Here is a 27,356-nt window from a genome sequence, read left to right as displayed (position 1 = left end):
TTATTATATTTTCATCAAATCATGGATTCATTTTTATTTCAGAATTTAGTAAGGAAGTACCTTCGGCGCTTAATGGAATCCAACTGGTATGCAATTGCAGTTCTCAGACTGGCCTTCACGGCCAAGTACAATCAATTAGTACTGGGCCCACAAAGAACTGAGCTGTACATTCGCCGCAGTAATTGGGCCTAAAATAATAAAATAAAACAAGAATAAGAAAAAAGGAAAACAAACAAATAAAAGAATCAAGCAAAATAAATTATTGTATTCTTTATCACCCTCAACAAAACATATTCTCACTTCAGCTACTATTCGGGTTCGTGTGTAACAGTGGACTGTGTAGAGTGAGGCAGCGAGATGTCTGCTCACGTTACATTTCGTAATGGCTATATCCTGAAACAAAACTTGCTAAATACTATAGCAGGTCTATGTAAGAAAATAGAGTATTACATGTGGTCATGACTATCTACTGAAACAAACCGTGCCAGTTCATATCTATGTAAAAAATTAGACTGTGTAATGAGTTTATATTGGATGAAAAAGTGATTAATAAGTAACAGTTGTATGTAATCTCTATCTCTGCTATTATATAAAAGTCACTTGGTGTGTGTGTGTGTGTGTGTGTGTGTGTGAATGAGTTCCTCATAGGATCCGAAACGCCTGCGCCTATCTTTTGCAAATTTCACACAAAGCTACTTTATATGTCTGGCAGTGTTCTTACGTATGTTTTGTACATAATTTCATCCTACAACTATCGAAAATCGGAAAAATCCGTTCTTAAAAATAAATTTCCTCTCTTAAAGATAAAAAAGAAGAATTTTTATATGGGAATATTCTACGTGACACAGACACAGGGAGATAATAAAATTTCAGATCATTTCTTCTAAAAAAAGAAAACAGATTTATTATAATCTGGAGGTATAACTTAGTGGTAGAAAGCCCAGGCGTACTTTACCATTTTGTTTTAGTTTTTTTAAATTCATTTAAGAGTTCGATCTACGATAAAAGAAACGGTGTCATTTAAAATCGCCGCAAATCATTTCTTTGTTTGCATATTTGAAATTTAAACATTAATCAGAAGTTCTTGATGAGCCGTTCCATATACGTTATCAAATTTAACAAATTTTCATTACTAATGATTATTATATTGTCCAATTTCTACTGTACACTCTTTAACCCTTATCCTTGAGTGGCCTCTTGGCCTTGATAATGAGTTGATACCTATGAAAAAAAAGAAAAAGTCCAATGTGAACAAGTTCTAATTGAATCGTCCCCCTAAGTAATCCAAGTTTCAAAATTCCCACTGTTTACTATGCTAAAATCACAATGACTAATGTATACCTATTAACCCTTATCCTCGAGTGGCCTCTGGGCCTTGATAAGTGGTGACACCCTTGTAAAAAAAAAGTTCTAGGGCATTCATCGTCAAGTTTAAATATCAGCTTACGTAAAATTGCAAACAAACGCAGACGGAATTTGATGAACAATATTATCCATATATATGGTCGTTTATTATTATTATAAAAATTAAACAATTAAGCTTCAGAAAATATGTATTTACGGATAGGAATGTTTATTCAGGAATTTTATTCAGAAATTAAATAAACAAAGATAATGTAGGGATTTTGAAATAGATTGGAATTTGGTTAGTTTAAGTAAACACACATTTTTGTTTACCTGGTCTGCTTTTCTACCGTAATAATTAGCAGAACTCGTAGACTTCGTAGCCTAGTGGGGGATGCCCTTTACTCTTCCCTGCAATCTATTTCCCACAGAATAGATGTTACGAGCATGTCTCTGCTTTATCGTTATTTTCATGGCAAGTGCTCGCTTGATCCCCAATCTATGGTTCCTTCCTCGCCAAACTTTCACAAAAAACAGTCGTCTATCAGAAACTACTATCAGCAATCACCCTATCCGTTATATGTTCCTAAACTTAACGTAGGTCTCATGAACAAAGCTTCTTTTCTTAGAACTGCACTGTGGAACTCTCTTCCGTGTGCCTGATTTACAGTTGACTATAATTTGCTCGTCTTCAAGTCCAACGTAAACAAATTCTTGATGAGCTGTCCCCTTAAGTAATCCAATTTAACAAATTTCCACTACTAACCATTACTATGATGTTGTTACATTGACTAATATACACTCATTAACCCTTATCCCTGAATGGCCTCTGGCCTTAATATGTGGAGACTCTTATACAAAAACAAGATCAAAATAATTAGTTGGCGAGAAACGCGTTAGTGAACAGACGTGTGAACAACACTGTTGTATGTGGACAGAGTAACAAGCGAACATGTAGAAAGAGACTCAGCGTGCCAAATTCTGACAAGGGAATCCACAAGGCTTATAAAACCCATATAAAATATAACTCGGTGTTATGAGGTCCTTTCAAGAGTTTTGATTAATAAGAAGGTATGTGATTATTTTGGTCTGAGACAAGCAGACATATTGTTATGGTTTGGTTGTAAAAAGCTGTCTATGAATGTTTGTGCGTCACGTTTGTTAACTACGTGTATTTGTGAAAAATCGACCGCACACACAATGGACATTTTATATAAATGTAGGGAACAATGAATATTTCTACATTCTGTATAAACACATCTGTTATATGAAAGACACTGTATTATACGCCACTAGAAGACTGACACAAGTAAGAAATACAAACACGCATATATATATATATATATATATATATATATATATATATATATATATATATATATATATATATATGTATTGAAGTGTGAAACTTAAAAAAAATAGAATTTGCCAGGTGAAGGTCGAACGACGGCATTACGAAGATGCATGCGTAACGTTATAGCTATTGGCTCATGTTTTAATTTTAGCTTTGCAGCAAACATGTCTTCATAGGTAAGGTAATAACGTCAAAGGAAAAAGTAAATCGTAGGCTCAACATTTTGGTTTCGATTCTCGGTTGCGCACGCGTCATAATTTTTTATTATACTTTTGAAATCACTAATATAAATAGGGTTCAATATAATATAATACTAAATACGAAATCTGTACTAATCTAAATATCATATTCAACAACCGTATTCTACGGCCGCGCAATGCTGGGCGAAGTCAAAAGGGATGTAGTGTTTACCTGATATATGCAATGGTAAACGTAAAAAAATAAAACTTAAAAAAAAAATAAATAACTATAATTATATATAGAAAATTTTATTCTAACCGAATAAGAAAGCTCAATACGCAATAGAGAGTAAAGCTTGTTTTTAAAGTTCAACTTACAGTTTCAATTTTCTTTCTCTCTTATATATATATATATATATATATATATATATATATATATATATATATATATATATGTATGTATATATATAAAACGTATACATATATATGTATATATATGTAAATATATGCCCCCATCGACTACATAACATTTTTAACAGATGTGTATTCACTTGCCCTGCATCTTAAAACGTATTCATTTTCTCACTAAATTTGTTAAATTACAACCACGACTCATTTCTCTGTTAAATTTATCTTGGCGCAGACTTTTTGAATCTTCTATTACATACTTATTATTTGAACCCAAACCATAGGCAGGTAAGAAAATTGTTGTACCTTGATCTCTAAAGATTTTTCGAATAGGTTCGATGTAGGCCTATCACTGCAAAGTTTGGTTCTTCTTTTCACCATTCCCTAATTTTTTGCAAGCAAACATCTGCGTTTGCTGCATACACATCCATGTTTAAGCGTATTGGACGATTCTGATTAGCTTCCGATAATCCATTACGGGCCGAACTTTCTGTTTGTTTTCCTGTTGAACAGATATGAGGCGGGGTGGGTGGCTGTAGATTATTTGTGAAAACAGAGCTTGTCCTTTGGACACGACAGCAATAAGCCGTTTACCGATACAGTTTTCAGTTCCCGACAATATTCATCTTGAATGTGTACAGGCTGAAGTCTATTTTTCAACGTAATTGAGATTGGTCTCCAACCCATTTCCAATATGTGTCCACTTCCGGGTGTTTTTTTAAACTCTGCGATGAAATCAGGCTTTGTAATGGTAATGATAGCAAAATTTGCTTCGCTGACTTGTGGAAATGTTATCTCGCCGGTGATAGCTACCCTTCCCAGCCGTTTGATTGCGTCCAGTCCAAGCAAAATACCAAATCCAAACAGATCTATTCACAATTACAACTTCTATTGTAATGCTGAGCTTTGCACCAATGTTAACTTGCACGAATCCGATTCCATATCAGTGAGCACAATTAAGTGTGCTTCCATAGCTGTGAGCATAGGGATCACGTTCCTTGTCCAGCCCTTACAACACGACTTATGCACTAGTGACTGTATGCATCCAGTATCCACTAGAGCTATACGTATTTTTGTTTATTGACGCAAACAGTTACAACGGCAAGTACGCCATTTACAAAGGTTTAGAGGGAATTCTCATCCCTTGCCCGTTTCTCAGAGAAAATCGAGCAATGTGCCCACGCCGCTAATATCGATAACACGTGGTATTTGTTTGGAGCTTAACACCAACCCCTCTGCATGTCTCTCGATCCAGTAGACAATCGCTGGCCCTATAATTGTGTACATTACATTTAAAATACCACGGGGGGGGTATCCGTCTTCTTAGACGTGCATTCTGTCAATCGTGCAGCTATTGCAGCCTGCATTGTAACTTGAGTGTAGTTATTGAATATGGGCCAGCGCGTGCCAGCATGTGTGACAGATCTAGAGGATGTGCGTAATAATTCTTACGCATATTTAGGCAGTGCAGTAATAAATGCACATTGCTGGAATTGATCTGATGCCCTAACAGGATCGCAAGCCTGCGTAGTTCTGCCCAAAAGGCATCGACTATTTCACATGGTCGAAGGCGTCGTGTAACACACTGCTTTCATGCGGCAAAAAGATCCAAATCAAACACTGTGTACAGCGATTTTTTTTTCACACAATCAAAATCCGCACGCTTTTTTTTACTTAATTGCTGGTACACGGCATACGCGCTGCCCGCTATTAATTGGGCTATTAAACCAGAATGATTCGATTATCGATTGTCAGTACTTATCGAAGGAACTCCGATCCAAAACGCATTTAAAAACACTCTTAGACACATGAAGAATATTTGTATGAAATGAAAAATAATCAGATTAGTCGTTTTAAAATCCATAGGAAATTCACTCTCACATACAAAGACAAAGACCCTTATATATATATATATATATATATATATATATATATATATATATATATATATATATATATATATAGGCGCGAGTCATCAACATTCAGTAGTGTTTTGTTGTATCACAACTCATCAGTGCGGCTAGCCTAGCACCTTTCACCAGCCGCAGATCAAACCTACAACCATCGTGTTGATAGTCGGCAGCTCTAACCACTGGACTAAGAATCTGTACTCGTAAATGATTCATCAAATGTCTATGAGATAAACATATGCCCTACGCTTAACAGTGCTTGAGCTTATAGTTTGTTTGTAAACAAATAGGCAGCGGGGTTCGCTCAATCGCTAAACTTAGTAGCGGGCGAAATACATTTACGACAGTGCTCAGCCAAAGTTTTAATCGGTTTTCATCCGGAAAAATGGTCGCTAAACGGGTCAAAATTGACAAATTTGAACGTGGTTTCGATCTCAGCTACAGTATGTCTTTTACTTACAAGAAATGAGTGGTTTAGAAAAATATAATACTCGCATGCACTATCTCAGTTTTTGTATTAATTAAAATAATATATTTCATGCGTATTTTACGACCGAGCAACGGTATGCGGCCTGCTAGTATATATATATATATATATATATATATATATATATATATATAGTCATCCACATACAGTACTGTTTCGCTGTTTCACAGCTCCTCAGTGCGACTAGACAAGCAACTACCTCTAGCTAAAATGGAAACTCGATCGCCCAAACAACGGTCGGAGCTTCTAACCGTTGCGCTATACGGCTGCTGCTATGCGGGGAGTGAATTAACAATCTTATGACATTGTAATATTTGCCATAGTTTCTAGTCCAGGAAAATAACATTTTTATAATAAAAATGTAACAGCGGTTCGTCAGCCTAACTCTCTCGTCCTGTTACAAATAGGGGTTGAGTTGCAGGTTGCAGAGGTGGAATGTCGGCTGTCCGAGCGTTCAAAGACGAGTTAAAGAAAATCGGTCAAATCCTAGAACAAGGCAAAATAGAATCCCCGGAGATAAGGTCAGTGGGAATGACTGACATTTCAAACAATGCGTGGTGGAATGTTCTGACATCATCCGTGCCAATAAAATAGAAGCTGAAGACAACGACGAGAAGAAGAGAGCGGTGACATCGGGCAGGACAATTGGACTTATTACGACTCTGTCATTCTGCACACACACATCACATACCGCGATCTCTCTATGCAGTCAACTTTGTCACTAAAAAATAAACCCTATTTTAGAATTAATTTCTGTTACGTATTATTTTAAAAGTGCAAGAGACTTCGTTTTGTGTTTACGTCTATTATAGCAGTACGTCTAAGTTATACAAATTTCAAACAAACCCCGATTAGCGATCCGGCTAGTTTTTTGAATAACATAACAGCCCTAATCAGCCTGGTTGAGAGGCAAGACAGAGTTACAACAGCTGGAGGCCAGGTGTGATGCAGAAGCTGTCGGAAGTATCTACGCCAGTCTATAGACGACGCTTAGTCTTCCGAATTATTACTGGTCAGGTTCAACGTTTCTTAACTTTGGTGACTAGTATATGTAAAAATGTACTTACTTGCAGACTGCATCTGGAAATCTATAGCAAGATTCACCGTCACATGGGTTGTACATGCAGAATTTTACTTTACAAGGTGGGTCATCTATAAAGATAAAACAACAAAAAAGATTAACAGGAAGTTTTATTGATATACTAGCATTTCAGCCCGGCTTTGCCCGGGTGTTTTGAGGTGTACGCTTAGCAAAACAAAAAAAAGTCAATTTTTTTTTAATTTGACCCCTATTATGACCCCTTACAATTTATAGATTCGGGCTCAAATCACTTTATTAAGTTAGATCCAGGTTCAAGGAACCTATATCTAAAATTTCAAGTGTCTAGACCCAAAATTGTCGGAGGAGTTTGGTAGAGTTCTTAAAGGTCAAATCGTTGAAATTTGACCCCTTAACAGCCAAATTTCTGGCTGACACCCGTCACATCGATTTTCCCAAATCTTAGTACTCGGTATTTCAAATTTCGAGTCTATAGACTCAAAATTGACAGAGTTATTGCGTAGGGAAATGTACACAGACAGACAGACAGACAGACAGACACGTTCACTTTTATAGATATATAGATGTACGAGGTGCCTTCAATAAGTTTCCAGACTTTTTTCGTATGTGGACTTTTATTGATAGCACACATACGAAACTCTAGTCCCCTTTGGAGTAATCTCCTCCGGCAGCAAGGCATTGTATTGTACAGATCCAACAACTTATGGAAGTCACCATGGGACCCCTCGTTTGTTAACGTGTCAATGACCCTCGTCACAGCCTCTTTGATCTCCTCAATTGTCTCATAACGACAGCATCTAAGACTTTTCTTGAGCTTTCGGAGTAACCAAAAGTGACAGTGAGCAATATCTGGACTGGTCAAATACTCTGCTCTTTCCTCAGCACTCTTTGGACACACCTCGCGCAAACCTTCCGTATCTTCAGTTCTTCGCTAATAATTGTGTGAACAGTTCCCACACTGACATCAAAGTGTGCACTTGTTGTCTCTATAGACACACGACGGTCCTTATCCATAACATTCTTTATTTGACAAATCAACTTTAGTGTTCCGATTTCCTTACTCCTCCCAAACCTCTAATCATCCCTCATAGACTACCTGCCTTCCTTGAATCTCTTATGTCACTCATAAACTGATGCTCGATCCAAGCAAGATGGTTCAAAAGCAGTCTGAAGTATTCCATACGTTTCTTTGACATTTTCCGAATTTTAAAACATTATTTTATAGCATATCATTTTTCGAAAGGGTCCTCACGTCTAGATTGCATTTTTGAATTTCACCAGCTGTGAAAATCAGACTTTAGTAGAGTCTATTCTAATTCCTGCTGTAGCTGTTCATTTGAATGTGAAATTATAAAATTTAGTCAGTCATCTTATAAGATATATAACAGTAGCACACTGAATTTTCAAGAGTTTACGACAATTTTAAAATGCCTGTACAAAATATCTGGAAACTTATTGAAAGCACTTGATATATATATATATATATATATATATAAAACCCTTCCCCATGACTATACTGACTGTACTGTAAGTTTTACTGATAATAGTATATTCAATCGGAATGGCTGTTAAGTTATGAATACACCTTAACACTTACAAAGTATATTTATAAATATGAATTTTATGTGTGTGTCTGATTGTCTTGTCTGATATTGTGCAGCAAAATTTCCTTTGGGGATATTTCATATTTTACGTGATAATATGAGTTCGTTGGCTGACGACATTTTACGTTGTACTAACTTTTTATTTTTCTACTATCTGCTTACAAAAAGAAAGGATAAAGGCAACGACACTATATTGACGGTTCAAGTGTTTACTAGTCTTTATTCTGTCCCTTGGCTCATAATAATCTCTTATGGCTTAATCTCGTTTGTAAGATCGGAGAAATGAAACAATCATACGTCTGGTCAGTACTAGATGGATGAAATTTTAAGAATAGTAGATATTTTACATAGGACAGCAACGCCTAATGGCATTTTCCTTCAGAAAATATTAAAACATTAATGTCGTCATCTTCTCTAACCGATTTTTGATTGAATATTCCCTAGTAATAAATAACCTCCTTCAAAGGAGGCCGACTCAAACAGTCAGATAAATTGGTTTCAACTGGTAGCAAATACGTACCAGGTTTTATCTCGTTATTTTGTAAGCGAAAATTTTATTTGATATATATATATATATATATATATATATATATAAAGTTATAAAATATATATGGCGATTAAGCTACACTGATTATTCCGCGTTTCATCCAATTTAGAACTCTGTAAGTGTAATTGTAGAGTCCACATATATTTTATAACTTACTAACTAGCCCTACCTACGTATTGAGCACTTTTGAAGTAAATACTTAAAGTTTACGTATAAATTTATACTTTCGTATATTAATTTTATGTGATAAATTGAGTAGTTATATATATATATATACATATATAACTACTTCATTTATATATCTATATCTATATATGTATGTATATATATATATATATATATATATATATATATATATATATATATATATATATATATATCCGTCTGAATGATACTGGCGTTAACATGATTCAATAGTTGCATCGTTAAGATCGTACTTTCATCGGGAATTTTCGGGCAGTCTGAGTAAAACGCCAAAAGTTGCTGGAATGCTCAGCCAATGGAATTGCAGTAGCGAACGTCATTTAGAAATATATTAGTTTGTTACAATGTATTTATTACGTAAAAAAGTAAATATTTAGATTGATTTGAAAATAAAATCATTAAAAAAAAAAAGGTTTTATCAATTGTATGTTATTCCAGTACTTGATTTGAATATATATTTTCTTTAAGTTTCGTAAAAACGAAACTTAAAGAAAATATATATTCAAATCAAGTGAAAAGCATTAATTGTTAGGCAAGTCTCGTGAACAGATATTTTTGGAATAACATACAATTGCTAAAAACTTTTTTTTACGTCCAGTATTGATTCAGTGTATTTTCTCTTGTAACAACAAAACGATATTGTATTCGTTTTTCAATTAATTTTTTATAGATTATCTTCATAAAAACAGAAATTATTTTTTATTGAGAAAATTGCTAAAGGTTTGCGCGAAAACAGTGAATACAGAGTGATATAAAAATATCATTGGGTATTAATGGTATTTCGCTCATATATATATATACATATATATATATATATATATATATATATATATATATAAACCAGACTTGTTTGGTGAGGATATATAAACCAGACTTGTTTGATGAGGAGGGTGGCTAGTCTCCCTGAAGGATTAAAAACAAGACCTTCCAAAGGCGAATGAACCCCTTTTCGGGGTCAACGGCCAACTAGCACCGTGTGTGTTTGTGTGTATGTATGTGTGTGTTGAGGTGGAGAGGACTCCTGTAAGCCGTGGTGAAGGCAACCTTTTTAGGAGAAGCAAATCTCTGATTAAAAAAAAACATAAAGCGGGAAACCAGTACCCGCATTAGGCTGGTCTGCAGTTTAACTTGTTGCTGGCTATCTTGCTCTTGCTTGTTTCTGGATCTCAACATTTTGAACCGAGAGAGAGACTTAGCTGTCGTACAAAGCTAAAACTCTGTAACATCATCTGTATATAGATACTCCCTCAGGCATTTTGTCTATAAAAGTGGTCCCGTAGCGATGGAAAAGATGTGATGCGTGGAGGTTTGAAATGCTGGAAGCATGTAATAATTGATCTCAATGACCATCTTCAGTGTCATGCCTGCTTGTGCATACAAATCTGTGTAATAAAACTAAAATAAGACAACGGATATATGAAAATAAATATGTGACACATTTTACAACACAAACATGTTTATGTGGGATGAATAGATATTTCGCGTTTGGCTTATTGAGGCTTATTTATGAGTAAACAGACGTGCCTTCCCGTAATTATCATTAGGTTCCTAATTTTCCTTTCTCTCTCTGTGCCTGTATTTTCTATATTTTATTATTTTTTATAATATTTTCTTTATTTTTATTTTTTAATTTCAAGCGCTATGAATCGGAATTACATCAACTTTCTGAGTACATATTTTTAAAACATATGCATTTATATATATGTGTGTGTCGTAGTAGTAGTCGTAATCGTAGTAGTAGTAAGGTGAGAAGAAATGCTGCCCAAATATAAACTCCTCCAACCACCGATATCCATGACAAATAACACCCTACCTGAGAATTCATCCTTCAAACATTCACAGGAAATATGAACTGGAATATATACACTGAGGACATTGCGAAGGCTGCTGCAAGGAAGGTGAGATTCTTCTATCGTGCTAGAAAACTATTCATACCTGAGAGTATCCTGTACCTCTATAAGGCCACCAGTTTCCCATGCATGGAGTATTGTTGCCACATCTGGGCTGATGCATCTACCACTACTCCCTCCCTCTTGGATAGGCTCCCCAAAAAGGTCTGCTCTAATAGGTCCAACTTTGTCAACTAGGCTCACTGTTTTACAAGAATTTTAATGGAATGTGTTCTGATGAACTAAATGCACTTGTGCCCCCATCCACGTACATATCTTCAACAAGCTCGCTTAGTACCAAAATCACACCTTTTCACTGTTGAGGTCACTAAATTTCTACTCAAACAGCTTCTTTCCTAGGACGGGTAGACTTTGGAATTCCCTTCCTGCTACCTGCTTCCCAAACTGTACTGATATGCAGAAGTTCGAATGGAACGTAAATCAATGTTTTAATCTTTCTTAGGCATGGTCCCAATTAGTGGCCCCTTACGTCCAAGTGCCAATATGCATTGTTTGGTATGAAGGTGGGTAAAAAAAAAATACATTTAAAGTTGAATAAAGGTGAAAATACTTACACTCTGCTATCTTCGATGCTTTTTTTATTTGTTGTTAACACGACAGATGGTAGCCAGGCAGATGCCATTCGTAGCAAAACACATTTGAGCGTTAGTCGAGTGGCAGTAAATTCATAGGTTTGAAAAAAGGGAAATATTGAAATAAAACATGTTAAATACGAATAAAACTAAAATAAAATAACAAGCAAGAAAATTAGAATATTAAAATTTAAGATAAATCAAGGAAATATATATATATATATATATATATATATATATATATATATATATACGATTAATCGGAATCGCGAATCGAACACCACGGAACATTTTTGGATATCGGAATCGATATCGGAATAAGAGAAAAAAACAGTGTTTCATGGTAAACAACTGATGATCCTTTGAAAAATAAATTATTGGTATTATAGTAAATTCGAGGGCGAGTTGATGCAGTGATTGCAGGTGATTAAATGACTTACTGACTAGATGGTTTTCTAACGAATGATAAAAATTTTTTTTTTGTATAGTTTTAAAGGTTAAAAACTTCCAAGACTATATATATATATATATATATATATATATATATATATATATATATATAGTTTTGAAATCCCCGAAACAGTGTTTCATGGTAAACAACTGATGATCCCTTAAAAATAAATTATTATCGGTACTATAGTGAATTCGAGAGAGCAAGTTTATGCAGTGATTGCAGGTGATTGAATGAATTACTGACTAAATGGTTTTCTAACGACTGATAATTTTTTTGTATAGTTTTAAAGGTTAAACACTTCCAAGACTATATATATATATATATATATATATATATATATATATATATATATATATATATATTAGTGTTAGGACGATTAATCGGAATCGCGAATCGAACACCTCGGAATCGATATCGGAATAAGAAAAAAAAATCTGCATTTTTCCGATGCGCAAAACGATTCCTTTAATTAATTTTATTTGATTTTGTTTAAACCAAAATCATTCACCGCTGGTAGTAATGATAAAATAATAAATGTTTATTGATTTTAACTTTCAATAAAACTAAAATCTACTGATAACCTCCATACGAGTGTGTTTTTACGTTTGAGAAAATATGTTTTTACGGCAATCGGTATAAAACAATCAGTTTATAGTTAAATATTAAGAGATTTATAAATAATCCGAATCGGCAATTATATAGGGATCGGGAATTTAGTACAGATTCGGTAATTGTAGCGGAATTAGGAAAAATATTGAAATCGTCAAATCGCTAATCTATATATATAAAAATGTAACTTTTGGTTCGTTCGCAATTAATTGTCTAAAAAACCACTGGACGCATGGCTTCCACGTTTTGGTATAATATGTTTACTATATCCATGTGTGTTTTTATATATTTCTTTTTAATTATAACATTATACTTAATTTTTCTATGATAAATAGGTGGGTTTCTTTCTACCGATAGGCGATTTTTTTTATTTAGGGACAATTATTTATTACCGCTTCCTGTCACGTGACCAGTGTTTCTAATTTAGCAGTTTTCCTGCTAGATCTGGAGATTTCGTATACAATATAGCGGGAAACTTTAGAAAATCTGGAGATATTTCGCACCTACACACCCGCAAGCGCTTGAAAATACTTTAAAACATAAAATAAATTCATTCATGTAAGTAAAAACAAAAGTAGCATTTATTGCCTTTGGTAACAATTATTTATTGATTATTTGTTTTGTTTTTCACCTTTTTTTCGGCTAACCATTCTTAAATCTCGCTATAAAATCGATATTTCCAAATACATTTTAGGTGGGTGGGTGGGGGGGGGCTTATAACCTTCGAAGTTTAGTTTAAAATACGAAATTTAGAAGTATTTAGTCGAAAATTGTAAAAAGCAAGAAACGACAGCAAAAAAAAAAAAAAAATATATATCAATACAGTAGAATTTAATTATGTACCAATCTAAATACTTTTAACATGCTAAAACAAAGTTTTTTCTGTTTTTTTATTTTTCTAATTTCAAAATATGTTGCACCATTATTGTGATGTTTGATTTGCAGTATATTTCAATTTAACTTTTATTATAAAAAGTTTGAGTTTATGATTTGTTTCCTGCAAAAAAAAAATACCCTCTCTGAAAAAAACAGGTAAAACTAGCTGATAAAATACGGGAGCTAACCGCTTCAATATAATTCGAGAAACATATAGTGAGAAAACACGGAACATTTTATATATTGAATATACTATATTTATAATTTTTTTATGGTAGGAAGTGAAAATAGGGAGTCTTTTTTTTTGGAGGGGGAATTAGCGATTTTTGAAAATTTCAGATGATAAAAGTAAAAAATATAGCGATTTTCTGGACATTTCTTTCTCCTGATCTCGCGGGTTTTTTTAAAACCTCTGTTGACAACATTGCATCACTAAAAAAAACACTACAGGCTTAATGTAAACAGAATGTGTTTATAATATCGGTAAATTTTCAATGGGTTTAATTACATGCTTATTGATAATGTAACCATGTGATTGAAATTTAATTTAAATTAACCACACGTGGTCGCTTGGTATGTACACACAAAATGAATGCCGACGCTCAAAGTGTATACACATTTTGACTCCTCCCTTTACTTAAAAATTCACCAAAAATCAAGAAATTAACGAATTTTAATGAAAATTGCAGTATTTTTCAAATAATGATCGCAGAATATAATAATCTAATTATTTTTACTTAACTCTTAGTGAAAATGTTTTATTTTGTTTAAACTAAAAATACCTTTACTAAAGTTATGATTTTCAGTAGTAAATAAAAAACGCAAGAATTTATTTTTGCTTTTTTTTAAAGCATCGTAATTTGTAACAATAAAAAATAATTTTTACAGTAACATTACGAAAAAAGCCCCTAAAGTCCGTATTAATGAATTCGATATAACTCGAAGAAAAATGAATTCTCTCATACTATGCAGGAAATTAAAGATTAAATTAGATTCCTATTTCAGTCACCTAAATTATTGGTAAATATCCAGATACGCTACTACAAAACGCCGACCACTCTAATTTGATTTTTAGAGGTAATTGAGGTCGCTGAAAACGAATCTGATAGTCAAACTTGGGGCAAATTTACAGTTTGCAAAGTATTAACCCCTGAACCCACGAACTACTGTCCACCATTTTGCAGCTTCCGGTTACGCTACGCGCGAGCGCGCAGTCCACCATTTTGCAGCTTTCGGTTACGCTACGCACGAGCGCGCGTTGTAGCAATCTACGCTACGCGCATTCTCAGATGGCGGAAAATTTGAAATTAAATACAAAAGTTGGGGGGTGTAATTATTTTTTTTTCGGTAAATATCCAGATACGCTACTACAGAACACCGACCACTCTAATTTGTTTGGGGGGGGTGATGTTGGGGCGCGCGCGCCCCCCAACATCACGTCCCCCCGCTCGCGCCCCTAACGTATAAAGTAAAATCTTCGGAAAATGTTAAATGGTGTTCTAATTGGTAAATGTCGGTGCGTTACTTACGGGAAATTTGAAAATTCTATGTTCCAGGTAAATAAAAAAAAAACAGATAAATTACCCCCCCTACTCCAAGTTGGTGTGCTTTCCTTTTCTTATTTTATTTCTTTTTCAGCTAATTTTAAATTTTCCACCCAAAAAGCGCTATAATGTATTTTGGAAAATTAGAAAATTCTATGTCCTGGAAAAAAAAAATCCCCTTCCCCCCAACGTAGTTTGCTTGGTGAAGCCGTCGTTTATGCTACAGCGTGCATGCGCGTAGCATAAACGGAAGCTGCAAAATGGTGGAAAGAAGTTCGTGGGTTCAGGGGTAAATACCATGCAAACGGTAAATTTGCCCCAAGTTTGACTATCAGATTCGTTGTCAGCGACCTCAATTACCTATAAAAAAAACAAATTAGAGTGGTCGGTGTTCTGTAGTAGCGTATATGGATATTTAAGTTTTGTTTTCTTGCTTAAAAAAATAGCATTAATACAGTAAGTTAGGTAAAATTTGCATAGAATGCTCTGCTTTACGGTTGTAAAAATGGAACAAAAATTTGAATTTCGTTCCCTTTTAAATTCTCTACATTTTTACATTACGTCCAGCTCATCGTTCACATTCGACACGTCAACTTTTATAGCTTTTCGGGTATTCTGGCAAGGTTAGGGGTGTCTATTCCGAAAGCCGTTCTTAACATGGGTAGATTGGTAGGTGTGTAAGAAATTTCGTGAAAAATAGTGAATAATTCCACCCCGTCTTTCCAAGCTTATAACTCCTCGAAAAATGTAATTCAAGCCCTAATTTTTTTCCAATTAAAGGAGCAAGGACCAAGGTTTCATTAAAACAAAAACCCCAAAAAACATGTTAAAAAAAAGGTTTTAACTTCGGACTTTACAGGTTAATTTCTAAAAAAACACTACTTTTTTGTTTTAAATTTGAATATATTATTTATTGACCTTTTCTCTTCAATTTGTGATATATAACACTTTGGTGAATAAATTATTTACTTTTTAATACACATTTCAAAATGGGAGGCGTGAATTATTCTACCCCCTGTCTTTCCAAGCTTATAACTACTCGAAAAATGTAATTCAAGCCCTAATTTTTTTCCAATTAAAGGAGCAAGGACCAAGGTTTCATTAAAAAAAATAAATTAAAAAAAACATGATTTAAAAAAAAAAAGGTTTTAACTTCGGACTTTACAGGTAAATTTCTAAAAAACACTACTTTTTTGTTTTAAATTTGAATATATTACTTATTGATCTTTTCTCTTCAATTTGTGATATATAACACTTTGGTGAATAAATTATTTACTTTTTAATACACATTTCAAAATGGGAGGCGTGAATTATTCTACCCCCTGTCTTTCCAAGCTTATAACTACTCGAAAAATGTAATTCAAGCCCTAATTCTTTTCCAATTAAAGGAGCAAGGACCAAGGTTTCATAAAAAAAACAAAAGAAAAAATAAACAACGTGGTTTAAAAAAACAGGTTTTAAACTTCGAACTTTACAGGTCAATTTCTAAAAAACACTGCTTTTTTTGTTTTAAATTTGAATATATTACTTATTGACCTTTTCTCTTCAATTTGTGATATATAAAACTTTGGTGTGTAAATTAATTATTTACTTTTTATTAGACACTTGAAAATGGGGGGCCGTGAATTAAAAAAAAACCTTTGTCTAAAATATTACATTCGGTTTATTGGAAAGAGCATAAAATTTCACATTGCCCCTGAAAATATCGTAAAAATAGAATCAATAGAAAAATTTTGATAGATTTTTAAAGTTTAAAAATTGAAAAATATTTAGTTCGTAAAATTCATTACTGTTTTTTAAAAAATAAAAAAAACAATATTTCTATTACTTTTGAAACAACTTTAATAATTTATTTTGGAAGTATAATCCATAAAGAAAATAAACAACCCACTTTTAAAAGAGAAATTACGAGATTTTTATATTTTATTTGCAGTTTCGTGATAGGGGTGTAAAAACTTCCTACAAAAATTCTGATACATCTACTAGATTGGAGTGTTTATTCATTGTAAACGTACCCGGCAACCTAGAAATGTCGACATTTCCAATGTGAATGGTAAGCTGGACTTATGTAAAAAATAACAAAAAGATATACCAAACTGACTTTTTCGTTTAAAAATGGGATTATTTCCCTTTCGTTATTAACTTAAAAAAAAAAATTTATTAATAAATATTTTGTCTTTTATATACATAAAGTACAATTGTTAAATGTTACTGTTTTGATTATATTCGTTTGGGGGACACAATTAAAAAATTAAGAAAGATTAAAACGAAGCGAAATTTCCGTTCCATTTTTACAACAACCGTAAAACAGTGCATGCTCAGCAAGTTTTATCGTAATTTATAAGCATATTGAAACACTAAATCAACATTTTATTTTATTTTTTTGCATAATTAATGATGGAAGTATTTTTCTGTTTATTTTCTTAAAATCTGTTAAAAAAAATAAATAATTTGTACATTCTCTTGAAAAAAAGAATCAAACTTTTCTCTACTTTCACATGTGTTTCAATTTAACAAACTGAGCCACAGCAACGCGTGGCCGGGTACAGCTAGTATAACTATATAACTATATAATTATATATATATATATATATTCATATATGTATATATATATATATATATGAATATATATATATAATTATATAGTTATATAGTTATATTAGCGATTTGATATTTCAATATTTTCCTGATTCCGCTACAATATATGTATATATATATATATATATATATATATATATATATATATATATATATATATATATATATATATATATATATATATTACATAGAAAAATGCGAGCATCAAAATAATATAATTAACATTTTAACATGGAAAAGTAAAAAAAGATTAGTTGGTAAAACTGGAAAAGAAAAAGACAAGATATTCTAGTAACAAATATGATAAATTTATTACTTAAACTATTGCAGCATTATTAAGAACTTTTTAAACATGACATAATCGATTCTTAATTAATACTGGAATATTTTAAGTTTTTTATATTTTAATAGCATAAGTTTATTATATTTTTTACTCGAATATATTGTCTTTTTCTTTTCCGGTGTTAACAGCTAATCCTTTTATTTTTCTAAGTTTAAAGTAATATGGCTAATATTACTTTTCATACTTGCATGTTTCTATGTAATCCATGATTTTGCCAGGCTTTGATTTGAAATAAAATTTTTCTCCCTTTTCTTACCTGTGAATTATTAGCGACAGTACAGCTGAGCGACAGATAGGGATAGCTGTGAATTATTAGCAACAGTTTTTTTTTTAAATATCAAATCTGTTGCCAAGATCGCTGGAAAAATGGTTGGATTACTGTACCACTCTAGTATGTATCTCACTGCTGATGCAATTCCCTATCAGTATGAGAGGCAAATACGTTCCAGAATAGAATATTGTTGCCACATCTGGGAAGGAGCGACTCATCGCGCCCTATCTTGACTTGATAGAGTTAAAAAAACCGACTTCGTAATCTAGTAGGTGATGCCCTTTTTTCTTCCCTACAACCAGTTTCCTTCAGAAGAGACGTTGCGAGCCTGTCTCTGCTCTATCGTTACTTTCCTGACAAATGCTCCTGTGAGCTCCATCTACCCCCCCCCCTCGCAAAATTTTCGTAAAAACGCTCGATTAGCCACAGCTACTATCAACAATTCCCCCCACTCTCTAACTCTGCCTAAATCTATACGCAGATTCAATGAACAAAGCTTCTTTCCTAGAACTGCCCGTATGTGAAACACTGTTCCATTGATCTGCTTCCCGAGCGATTACAATATGGTCGCTTTCAAATCCGATGCAAACAATTTCTTGTTTTGCCGTCTCTTAAAATAATCCAAATTCTACTAAATCTACACCATTAATGATTATTAAACCCCCACTTCACATTCATTAAACCGTATTCTTCAGTGGCCATCGGGTCTTTAGAAGTGGTGAATCACTTGTAAAAAAAAAAAAGAAAACAAGCTGCGCGCGCGTGGTCGCCCTCTGGTGCTGCATGTCAGATGAGGCCACCAAAAAATTAGTGAAGAAATGATGAATGTGAGAGTCTGAATGTTGAGTTAGTTCTAAAAAACAATATTACTTCCGTCATAGTTAAAAACTGAGTAATTTGACTTCCGTCATAGTTAAAAACTGAGTAATTTGATTTGAACTTATCACATTTTTTTGCTCGATGCGCCAAGTCTTTTTAGTTTTATATTAAGAACTCCGGATCCATTCCATTCCATTCCAAATAATACAAAAAACAAAACAAAAACAAAACAAAACAAATGATTATAAATCCTAAACTCAAAAATATACATTCATCATATCAAAAAAACCGGAATGGACCCGGAGTTATTAATATAAAACAAAAGAACACTTGGCGCAATGGCTGTGTTCGTTTAGAGAGCAAGTAAACCAAACAGTTTTTCACTATTCACCAATAACATCCAGTGTGAATAAACCTTAAGATGGTCGAAGGTTACATCGACCGAAACGTTGTGAAAAAAACAAAAACAAAAGTAAAATGAGAATCATAGTTCAAATAATAAAAAAAAATAATTATAATAAATTTAAATGAATTCTTTTAAAAATCAGTGACAACATTTCTTACTGTCATTTTTTTTAACATTAAAATATACAGAAGTTTAAGTATATTGTGAACAGACATGTCGTTGCTCAAGCACCGACAGTCCCCATATTAGACACAGTTATAAATAGTAGCCATTACGGTCCAAGTTGCAATATGACTTGTTTGAATTGAAGAAAGTGTATACGTGTCTTTTTGTTGTTAATCTTATCGGGAGAATTGAAGGGGGGCACACAGTATGTTATTAACAAGTAAGACAAATAAATGTAAAAAGCACCTAGTTCCGCTTGCTCATGCGCACATACACATTTTTAAAATACTAGCTGGGCGCCTGGCGTTGCGCGAACATGATATTTTAATTTATGCAGATTGCATATGTATAATTATAGAATCAATCCTCTATTGATTATTATATATTATGAGGAATAATTTGCCCGGTGGACAAATAAAATAAAATAAAATAATAATGAAGTGAAAAGTAGTTACACATTTTTTGTATTTACTTTGTTGGTCTTAAAAAATGATTTTATCATGTCATGACATTTAAAGTTTTCTAATTCACTTTTAAAAAATAAGGATGATAATGTCGTTTATCCAAGTCTGTCTGTATTAGTTTACAATATCTTGTAAACTAATATTTGGGCTTGACAATGAATGACATGGAAAAGTCACTTCTGATTAATGTTTAGTTTTACAAACAAAGAAATGATTTGCGGCGATTTTAAATGATGCATCTACTTTTTTCGTTAATTGAATTCATTAATAAGAAAGAAAAGAAAGAAAATGGTGAGGTACACCAATACGTGAACAGAGGATCATTCGATCTGTAGTCGAATGCTCTGCCACTGAGCTGCATCCCCAGATGACAATACATTTGCTTTTTTTTTTTTTTTAAAGGAAATGATTTGATGAAACATTATTACTTCTCATGGCCAGCGTAACGTTAAATATTTCCCTGTGAAAATTCTTATTTATCTATAAGAGAGAAACACAATAATTATATCAGATTTTTGAAAATTTTTGAAAATTTTTTGCTGAGAATTTATTATATTCCCTGGCCGGTGTAACGTAAAATAGTCTTCTGTATGAATTCTTCTTTTCTATATTTTATCCATAAGATGTAAATACTATTTTTAAGATCGGATTTTTTTCGATTTTCGATCATTACCACATGAGTTTCTGTACGAAACATTTCTAAGAACACTACCAGACATATAAATTACCTTTGTGCGAAATTTGCAAAATATAGACGCAGTCGTTTCGGAATCTATGAGGAAAGAATACACCAAGCTACTTTTATATAATATTAGAGATAGAAACAGGGAAATGGATATTTAGTTAAAAGGGAGATACTCACTTTCATACTGAGGCATTTCTGTTTTGTGTTGTCAAAACGACAATTTGGTAATCAGGAAATAGTCAATCGCAGAAAGATATTTGAGTGTTCGCCGTGGCAGTAGATCAACAATTTCAGAAAGGTAAAATATAAAAATAAAAATAAATTAAAATACACATCAAATAAAAATGGCATAACAACCCGAGAATGTAGTAAAAGATCATAGTATATTAATTAAAATCAAATATTCACAGTACATATATTTTCTCAGCAAATGAATCATAACATTTTAATTTCAGTTAAATATGACTATATATATATATATATATATATATATATATATATATATATATATATATATATATATATATAATAAGGTATAAAATATACATGGCAATTAAGCTAAACAGAATATTTATGCTGGAGTCCCTCAGGGGTCAATCCTGGGCCCAACTCTCTTCCTGATCTACATGAATGATCTCCCTAAACACATACTTAAATCATTCGTTGACATCTATGCTGATGACACGACCATCTACGGCAACACATCAAAGGCTGTAAATGACAAAGTTCTCTCGGATTCTCTCTCCTCTGATCTCGAGCGCGTGGTTCAGTGGGGGAAGATGTGGCTGGTTACCTTTAATGCATCCAAAACCAAACTCCTATCCTTACATCATCAACGCTCTGATCCCCATCTGGCATCAATTGTGATGAATGTCTCTCGTCTTGATGAGGCTCCGTGTTTTGACAAGCTTCTGGGTTTGACCTTTACTCCTGATCTGAAATGGAACACATACATCAAGTCTGTTGCCAAGGTCGCTGGAAAGATGGTGGGATCCTTCTACCGCTCCAGAAGATATCTTACTACTGATGCAATTCTCTATCTATATAAAAGCCAAGTACGTCCAAGGATGGAATACTGTTGGCATATTTGGGCAGGAGCTGCTAAAAACAGCCTATCCTGCCTTGACAGAGTACAAAATAGACTTCGTGGCTTAGTGGGGGATGCCCTTTTCTCTACCCTGCAACCTCTCTCCCACAGAAGAGACGTTGCGAGCCTATCCTTGTTTTATCATTATTTCCATGGCAGGTGCTCGTCTGGACTCCAATCTCTGGTCCCCCCTCGCCAATCTTTCACGAAAAACACCCGTCTAGCTGAATCCACTGTGAAAAAATTCCCCCACTCTATATCTGTGCCTAAATCAAAACGCGGATTCCATGAACAAAGCTTCTTTCTTAGAACTGCACGCCTGTGGAACTCTGTTCCGTCTGTCTGCTTCCCACCGGACTACAACTTGGATGTCTTCGAGTCCAATGTTAAAAAATTCCTAATGAACCGCCCCCTTAAGTAAACACTTCATCAAATCTCCACACTAATGTAATGTACTTGCAATAACCCTTATCCCTGAGTGGCTTTCGGGCCTTGATAAGTGGTGATCACTGTGTAAAAAAAAATCGCGTTTTATTCCTGTGAGAAATCGCCAGGTTTATGCAAAGAGTTGTGGTTACCTCGCGTTTTTTATATACGCACAGTCTATTGAATTTTTAGTTAGCCAATCAGCTTTCTAGTTTCTATCGCGCCCATCCTAATCAGCCAATGGGCGTGCACTTTCAGGATAAAAGTACAATGTACATTAGCTTCACCCCCTCCTTTGTGTGTGTGTTTTCATTGGAAAAATTAGCTATCCAAGTATTTTCCACCTAGGTGTAGTTAAGACACTAAAAAACAAACAAAAACAAAACGACGACGACAACGACGCTAGATATGTGTTTTTTTCAATAATTCGTATAATGTTTTAGTTTATATATATATATATATATATATATATATATATATATATATATATATTTATTTATTTAATTTTATTTTTATCTTATTTTTATTGTATTTATTTTCTGTTGTTATTGCTGATTTTTAAATCACTTTGTATATTAATTTTTGGATTATAGTAGTTATATATATATATATATATATATATATATATATATGCATATATATATATATGAGCTGTGAAACAGCGAAACAGTACTGTATGTGGATGACTATATATATATATATATATATAATTATTTATGTATGTTTATTTTATTTTATTTGTATGTTATTTTATTTAATTATTTTCCATAGTTATTTTCAATTCTGAAATCATTTTGTATATTAATTTATGCGATTAAATATAGTAGTCATATATATATATATATATATATATATATATATATATATATATATATATATATATATATATACTCATTTATTTGTTTTTACATGAGCAGTAATATGTTGCAAAAAATCATGAGCATGTTCCGGTCAGCTAGTTACCAGTAACTTATAGGAACCTTAAGGCAAACACGATTATCACAATATTACTCTGGTAATATTATTCTTGGCCACAAGAGGGCAGTAAACCTTCACTTCCGGTTTGTATCATTCACTCTCTTTTCACTAGACCTCGCAACAAATACTGCTGTGACGAAACACTTCCCAGTTTTAGCAAAAAAACAAACAGACGTTGGACCTCTCATCAAAGACTCACGCAAGTAACGTTACTCATTGATCATATTTCGCTATGAACTCTTACAATCTTTAATTTGTAATTAAATGTAAATAAATTTACTTTAGTTGTAATTATATATCTGCATATTTCGTGTATTCATTTCATGGCAAGGAGACCACATGATTTTATTCTTCAATCACCTACTTAACAATAGAGGATGATTTCACCATCTACGTAAGAAAAGGCAATCTCGTCCTCTATAAAAGTGGTTAATCCTGATGTTCGTCTATAGATTTAGTAACCGACCAAGCTGAACGGCATTCTATATTAAAATCCTCTAAAACTTTTATTTACTGTCGCAAATGACACACTGCCTACAATCAGTAAATTATAATAAAAAATAGAAACAATTAAAAATGAAAAAAAAGAAAACGCAGTTACAAAAGAAGGGAAAAATACTTTTTGTCGCATTTCTCTGCAAGCCAAACCTACCCCCATATTCAAATCCACATGTGAATTTAATTCTGCGTCTGCCATTTTTTTTTCGCTGATCGTGGCGAAAAAATAAAAACAATCCGATCAGTAAAGAAAATAACTTTTTTTGCCTTTACAGCCCAATAATAAAAAAAACAGGAAGTATTTATCTATATTTATGCACATATAAACAAATATAGACACTTTGTTCTCCTCTTTATAACATCTTTTTTACGAACTGTATTTTTTTTAGAATTGTGTTATTTTCTTCTTTTTTCCGATTTTCGTCATGACCCCAAACAAAAACCGACCTCATGACCCTAAAAGGTCAAGTTTCCCTTTATATCCCTTCATGTAAACCGCATACCTGGTTTAATCAAGTAAAGCCAATTTTCGAGAACTAGTTCTTGTTTCCTCAGTCGCGAAACACAATGCAAGTAAACACATGACAGACACACGTGTTACGAAAAGAGCACCTCCAACGAATGATCGTCACACAACAGCCACAGACGTCACTCCAGCAACATACGTCCACCGCTACAACCGGGCTTACTTCCTTACAAGCGATAGTACACAAACGAAAATAATAACAAGGTGGATAGCATTTTTTCTCAACTTGTTTCATTGTATTTCGAAGAATTATTATAATTTCCACTGTGGTGACGAAGTCTCAAAACATTTCATCACACGTGTTTTAGCTACGTGTCACAAACTTTAATGATTTCTTCACTATCTATCTAAATATATTTTTTCCGCCATGTGTGCATATTAAAAAAAATGTATTTCAGCTTTCTATTTTGTCATGGAGAACAAGTGGCACCAAGCCAACTGAAAAACTCAAATATCAGCTCTCATGCTATTTCAACTCCAATTTTCAACATAATTATGGAAGGGAACAAGCGACAACAAGCCTTTACAAAAATATGTTATCGCACAGCGACTATTTGCATCATGTTACAGCATACCAAGCCCTTACAACAACATGTTACGGCATATCATCCAGTTCCAGCAACATATTACGGCTTATCTACCTTTTCCAGCAATACCTTATGGCATGTTAATTTTTATTTTTATTTCGGACTATTAGTCTCATCTTTATATGTTGTTGTTTTTTTGGATCTTTTTTTATTTGTTCACAACGTTTCGGCCAACTTCCTCTGGCCTTCGTCAGTGATGGATGAGAATGCAGTTAGGAGATTCGAAGTTCCTATCCGTCGCGGTTACCACCTGACGAAGGCCAGAGGAAGTTGGCCGAAACGTTGTGAACCAATGAAAAAAGATAAAAAAAAAAAACAACAACTAATAAAGATGAGACTAATAGTCCGAAATAAAAATAAAAATTAACATATAATGCTCATCTAAAAAAAATGAATTCCAATTAAGGAATAATATATATATATATATATATATATATATACCTTATGGCATATCAACCTTTTCTAGCGACGAACGCGACAAACAAATTTACAATGACACTCGTCAAGCACTGTAAACTCTTGGAACTCACAACGACCTCGCGACAAAAGTTACACCAACTAATATGAGTTAATTGCAAAACGCACACTACGGAGTCATTACTGGGCGTTCATGATCCGATCGATTGGTCACACGCGCTTTCTACGAACGGAAACATTCCTCGCAGAGTGGACGTACGCGCATATTGGCACTCAAAATTCACAACATCGTACTGTGATATTCAACACAGTTACACAAGCTTCGAACTCTTGGTCTGATATCCTTTTTAGTCGCAACCTTTTTTCTTCGTTTTGACACTCAATAAACACTTCTTTTTCATTCTTTTACCCATCGGTCATATGCATCTGCATGTTTTTTCCATTTTTCTTTTCTTTTCTCTAGCTTCCAGCTTACTAGGTGGAGTATTATGGGAACAGAGTTCTCCACACAAGCGAAAACGGATTACCTTAAGGCAAACACGATTATCGCCCTTTAACTCTGGTAATATTATTCGTGGACACAAGGGGGCGACACAACCAACTTCACTTCCCGTTTGTACCATTCACTCTGTTTTCGCTGGACCTCGTAACAAATGCAGATGTGACGAAAACACTTCCCGGTTTTGGCAAACATCCAAATCGACGTTCGTCTTCTCATGAAAAACTCACGCAAGTAACGTTACTCATTAATCATCTTTCGCTATGAACTGTTAAAATACTTAATTTGTAATTAGATGTAATTTTTTTTTTACTTTAGTTGTAATTATATATCGGCATATTTCGTGTATTCATTTCATGGCAAGGAGACTATGCTACTTAATGCTTCAATCTCCTACTTAACAATGGAGGATAATTTCGCCAACTACAGTACAAAAGGCGACCCCGTCGGATTGTCTATTAAAAAAGTAAGAAAAAAAGGCAAAACAAACAAAATATGACAAAATCAACATGCAATTATAAACAATATAGACATTGTATTTAAAAAGGTAACCAAAGAAGTAAAACAAAACAAAAAAAAACGGTAAAAAAATTAATTATTTACAATACTGATAGGGATAGAAACTAACAATAAAGGTAAAAGCAATTTGCTTACCTTTAACTAAAAAAATGATAACCTTTAAATTATACAAAAACAAATTCACCAAGAATCAGAGATTATTCTTATTTTAATAGAATTTTTATATTAATTTCATTATTAAATGAAATTTTGATCTAAAATATTTATAAAACAATTTTTTAAATTGCTTTCATTACTTTAGTCCTCATGCCATAGTCTACACTTGGATACCAAATTTGCAAAGAGAAAACATCATGTACGAATATAAAAAAAGAAATAATTGTAAATTATACCCCAAACATCTAAAATGTTTAACAATCATTTTCTACAAATGATTGTCATCAAAAAACTATTCACTTTCTGTATCTTATATTTTTACAAAGATGATCAACGAATTTCAACTGCCGACATTATAAGGCGTAATACTAGAAATTAAAGAGGTAGAACAATTTCAGAGGCATTTTAACATCTATGTTAGTTTTAATAAAATAAACTGGATTAAAATTCAGTTATCGATTAGCAATTAACATTCAACTTTCATAAAGCATCCGATAATTCTCTGCTTTTTGGAGTGGGGAATTTATTTTAATAGGTGCTATTTAGTTTTTGTTTAAAAACAAATTAGTTTTAATGTTGCCGGACGCCATTTTTGAAAAGAAAAATTGCAATGCGATGGAAGAGAAGAAATATCGTCTACTACTCACGTATAGACAAAGGGATGCTAGTCGCAAGCAAGAAAATGACGAGGCATGCTTGGTAAAACCTCATGCTGAACTGGTTACTTCCTCGGAAGTTAGAGAAAGTAAAATAACAGAAAAAGAAATTTGTTCGTCAGCGTCTGCCTCAGTCTCTTTGGCTCACCCTTTAATATTTACTGATCGCTTTCTCCCTCTGTAGAAACCTGTTA

At 33.2% G+C, this 27,356-nt stretch overlaps 3 long non-coding RNA genes across 3 annotated transcripts in view; 1 reads left to right on the top strand and 2 right to left on the bottom strand.

Moving 5' to 3' along the window:
- On the bottom strand, positions 1 to 27,356 carry LOC145248242 (uncharacterized). The gene is made up of 5 exons (XR_013863343.1): positions 27,154 to 27,356; positions 20,991 to 21,008; positions 11,562 to 11,579; positions 6,750 to 6,834; positions 1 to 188 (listed from the first exon to the last, which is right to left on the bottom strand). It is a non-coding gene; the product is annotated as an uncharacterized LOC145248242 (long non-coding RNA).
- On the bottom strand, positions 24,554 to 25,494 carry LOC145248244 (uncharacterized). Its single transcript, XR_013863345.1, has 2 exons — positions 25,357 to 25,494; positions 24,554 to 24,984 (listed from the first exon to the last, which is right to left on the bottom strand). It is a non-coding gene; the product is annotated as an uncharacterized LOC145248244 (long non-coding RNA).
- The window catches only part of LOC145248245 (uncharacterized), a 166,289-nt gene continuing 165,072 nt past the window's right edge, over positions 26,140 to 27,356 (top strand). The window contains exon 1 of the long non-coding RNA XR_013863346.1: positions 26,140 to 26,297. This is a non-coding gene — a long non-coding RNA (uncharacterized LOC145248245). The remainder of the gene's footprint in view (positions 26,298 to 27,356) is intronic.

The sequence above is a fragment of the Euprymna scolopes genome, chromosome 26, assembly GCF_053919585.1.
Source record: "Euprymna scolopes isolate OS-2025 chromosome 26, ASM5391958v1, whole genome shotgun sequence".
Taxonomy (NCBI): Eukaryota; Metazoa; Mollusca; class Cephalopoda; order Sepiida; family Sepiolidae; genus Euprymna; species Euprymna scolopes.
The sequence above is the reverse complement of the archived record's forward strand: the minus strand, read 5'-3'. Positions and strand labels throughout refer to the sequence as shown.